This window comes from Hippoglossus hippoglossus, chromosome 13, assembly GCF_009819705.1.
Source record: "Hippoglossus hippoglossus isolate fHipHip1 chromosome 13, fHipHip1.pri, whole genome shotgun sequence".
In the NCBI taxonomy this organism is placed as follows: domain Eukaryota; kingdom Metazoa; phylum Chordata; class Actinopteri; order Pleuronectiformes; family Pleuronectidae; genus Hippoglossus; species Hippoglossus hippoglossus.
In genome coordinates, this window is record NC_047163.1 from 15,012,087 (window position 1) to 15,016,660 (window position 4,574).

A 4,574-nucleotide genomic window follows, 5' to 3' on the forward strand; every position below is an offset into this window, starting at 1 on the left:
CGTTGGTGTAGCTCTTCTGTGAGTGTGAACGAAATGGGAGAGAGACTGCTGGCGGTTTGCAGGTCTGGTTGTTCGGGTGGTTGACTAACGCACATGTTTGTGGGTTGGTTGTTGCAGATTTTTTCTCATTACAGGTCGGGTGCGTGGGTGCAGATATAAACAAATGGCATCACTGCAGCCGGTTATCATCTGCATCCTAATAACAATCAGCAAGCAGAAAGAAACCCACTTAAAGCTTCAGCATATTTCCAGAATCATTTTGGGAAATCTAAGCCTCCTCTTGCCTCTTATTAATGCGGCAAATGTTACTGTCAATAGTCAACTTCTTTCAAAGCATCTTTATTTAAATCTCTAAATCTCAAATGAGCACAACAGTCATTTAATTTTTCATTAGCTTCCAAATAGGACTGACCGAGAGACAGATTATATATGTGAGTGTTTAGCATCAGCTTTATTTAGGTGTGGAAGATGGTAAATGTAAACAAATCTGTTTTCAACATTGAACACAAGATATATCAAAGTTTTTTTTCCAACTGACTTGGAATTATTGATCCGTCTCCTTATGTCTGTCTTCAGTGTATAGAGAGGTAGACTTTGAATTGCCCCCCCCCCCCAGGACATACTGAATTATTGAACACATAAAACACCTTTTTATAATGATAATGATGATACTCATAGCTGGTTTTAGCAAAAACATCTTTCTCAAACAAAACCTCACCCTTGTTAAAGACAAAACTCGGCAGTGATCCCACACTCAAAATTGACTAATTGGGTCTTTCTGTTTGTCTGTTGTTTTATCACAGGCCAGAGAGAAAAACTGGATTTTTTTTCCCAGTTCTTAACATCACACTGTACTTTGGAACAATTTTTACTTCCTCCGCTACTAGCAGCTTGAAATTGAGGCTCCTTCCTAAAAGTTTCATCCTGGATGAGGTTTTGGCTGCTTAACTAGTGGCTTGCTCTCCACAAAACGTGGATGCGTATCATTGTCTCTGTCACAGGGCAGTTTTATAAAAACGACGTGTTTGGCGCGCAAGCTTAGCCGAACAATGTTAACTCCATCCAAGCACATTTGCAATTCTCACGGATGTAATGATGTTTCAGTTTTTTTTTTCATTTGCTGCAGAAATGTCATGTGCTGAAGTTTGAGTCCTTCTCCTTGTTCTCAGGCTGCTTGTCTGCTCATGGAACATCTGCTCTCCCATTTCTGATCTTGCTCTTGGGTTTTTGTGAAATAACCCTGTCAAAATTCCAATATCAGGTATGACATCGCCTAATTTTCATCACCGCACCTGCATCCTGGCACACTAGGCACACCGGCTTGTCTTAAGGAAATCAATTTTCCATTTCTCTTGGGAAACGCAGCATACTGCTTCTACTTTCTTTCATTGACAGACCGAATGAATCATCTAACAGCTACATGCATGTTGTGCTCACCCTGACCTTGACGCAGACAGGCGTACACCTGAAGAGGACCACCCTGAAGGACACGTTAGTCAACGATCTTATGTTATTTCTCTTTTATTGCAGAAAACAATAAGTGCCGTCATGAGAATTCCATCATAATTTCTGAGTTGCTTTTTTTGTATTTTTGAAATCCCTGACGGGCCGAACTGTCGCTGGGGGTTACCCATACCCTCTGATTTAGAGAGTGACATTGTCTGAGTTTGACAAGGAGGTTTTCCTAGTTTGTTGGATCAGAGAATGTTATAAATCCCATAAATCCCCCCCCCCCGTGTTGTAACGTCTCATTTGTTTAAGTGGTTTGTAATAGCCTAAGAAATTTTGAATTTATTTCCAAACCAAAAGTCTAATTAAAATGTCAACCTCCCTCACTTAGTTTGTAAGTTTTTCACAGCTGCAGGTTTCTGAAACCATATACTGTTTTAAAATGAAACCTTCGATAACGACGTGCAAAGAAAGAAAAGTATATTCTACAACTGTTCTTTTCAGCCAAGGTAAAACTAAGAGAGTATACAATATACTGAAGAAGTTTCCGACCCACAGATGAGGTGAAAGGGGCAACTGAGTTCAACATGAATTCAATATGAATCGATATGAATGCTTCACAGTGTATGCACTTGGATCTTTACATTTCCTTTTCCATGTATTACTATTTATGGACTCATTCATGAATTAAATTACTTCAGGGTCTTTTATTTCTATATTTCTTTGCCTTTTATTTTTCTGTGTGTGGGTGTGTTATGAGTCTTTGCTCTTTTTAAGCAGCTGGCTCTGATTCAGCTCCTCCTCTATGGTCTGTGGCCCAAAAGCAGCATTACTGCAATTATTGATGAGGTTCACTTATCAATAATTCAGCCATACATCTGATTAGCCAATAGGATTGATGATGGAGCTCTTGCAACGAATCCTCACACATCAGTCCTCCGCTTGGCCCCAGGCTGTTGTCATCTCTCATCTCTCACCATGTCTTTCCGCCTTTACTTTGCCTTCGTCATTCTGTACGTTCCCTTTCTTTCACTCTCACCTTTCTTTTTTTCTCTCTATTAGCATATTGCTTTACCTGTGTCTGTCCCCTCTGGTATTCCTTCTCCTAGTATGTATCCAATTATTCCACCTTGGTTGTACACTGTGTTTGGGATAAGCTGGACAAAGAACCATCTCTTCATGATGCTCGTACTAACGAATGTCTCTAAAGGTCAAGGCTGGCCCTGTCTTTTGATTTCATGCTGCCTGGTGGCTTTCATATGCTGAAAGGAGAAGGAGCAGTACATAAGGAGAACAATCTGAAAACAATTTCCCGTCAAATGATATCGTATAATAAGTGACATCATATTTCAAAATGCATTTTTTTAAAGGTATCTTTGCATCCGATAATGTGTATGACGTAAAGCCTGTACGTTTAAAGAATAATTTATGATCATATGGTAGAAATGTCATCATCATGAAATCAAATTAAGTCAGAAAACAAGGTCATATAATGTAGTAATTTATTAACTTTTGCAACTAATTTAGAGATTAGCAATAGTTTGGAGATAAGATCTACAGCCTCTTTAGATCAACCAATCATTTTTCATTGAATGATATAAATGGTGTTATTGTGAGTGTCTTTATTGTAAATTTTTAAAAAGTTAGCATTGCCTAATTGGGGTTTCCACCACGGGCGCAGTATGCATCGCCCCTGCGGTGCTTTTCAGTTATGTTTATTTTTAGCTGCTCAAACACTGTTTGCCTTGCTTGCCCTAACGGCGCGCCACTGAGGGACACTGAGAGACTGAGCCTGTGAGTATTGGGATGGAACAGAGAGCTTTTTTCAGGACAGCGGGGATCGATATCCATGCCGGCTGCACTCACGACCCCCATGAGCACAGTAGAGCCCCAAGATGTAAAGAGTGTGTAAATTTGCACATGGGTGAATCTCTCACCCTCTTCTTTCACTCTGCGTTTGTGTGTGCACTTGATGTTGTGCGAGCGAGGGTGCTTGTGCGTGTCCACAGGGCAGTCGAGAGAGACTGGAGGGAAGAGAACTTCCCAGCGAAGACCCTGAGTGTTAATTACTTATTGATCCAATTTGGCAGATGACTCCCTAAAAAAAGCAGAGGGCAGCTCAGTGCACAGCTCAAAAGGAGAGAGAGAGAGAGGAGACAATCTACTGCTCAAAAGTCCCCCAGACTTTCATCTCTGCCTCACTAAATGTTTACTACCAATTCCTGGCCTCTGAGCCATGCCTGGCTGCACTGCCTCCTTATCACTCCCCAGCTATCGGACTCCTTTCTCCTCTGTTTTACTCTCGTTCCACATTGCTCGTTTTCATTCTACCCTTCACATCTAATCTACATCCTCTCACCTCTCACTTTTTCCCCTCTGCTCGTCTCTCCGGTCTCCAATCATCAGTGAATCTGTGTTTTGATCAGGGATTCTTATGCTGCGCATTCACGTCTTTAAATCTTTCTACCCTGTTTTCATTCTTGTAGCATTAGGGCATCACTCGTACGCTCCTTCCTTTCTCCATCATCTTTCTGTTTCTGTCATTCTCTTCGTTGGTTTGTTCTTCATTTTGCCTCATTCCCACCCCCTCAACTAAATCCCCTGCCTATAAGAAATGGCTTGCACTGTAAAGGTTGAATAAAGTTTTTTTTCAGGAATACTATCCAAATGACATGAGCCACCACAGTCTAGAAATGTGCACATATACTGTCGCTTAAATACTTGCATTCAAATAAACAATTGTCCTCAATATAGTTTATATTTAGTACATACCTCCTCCAAGGACCAACAGTCCCCTTATGAAACCACATTTAAATTCGCTTGAACCAGATATCTATTTATATTTGCACCAAATTGCACACACTCATAAATGTCAGTCTCCTAAACATGAGAGATTGTTTTTCCATCGAGATCCTTAAATTATTCCGTGACGCACATCCCTCCACCACGTTTTTCTGAGTCTCTCCAGTAGTTTAGGTGTAATCTTACTTTCAAACCAACCCAAAGACAAATGGACAGTGGTGAAAGCATTTTACACAGAGGACCTCTACTGACATTGAGTATTTAGTTGTATTCTCTTTCAAGTAACTCTTTTTTCCAACGTTTACATTTTGTTTGTCGAAATT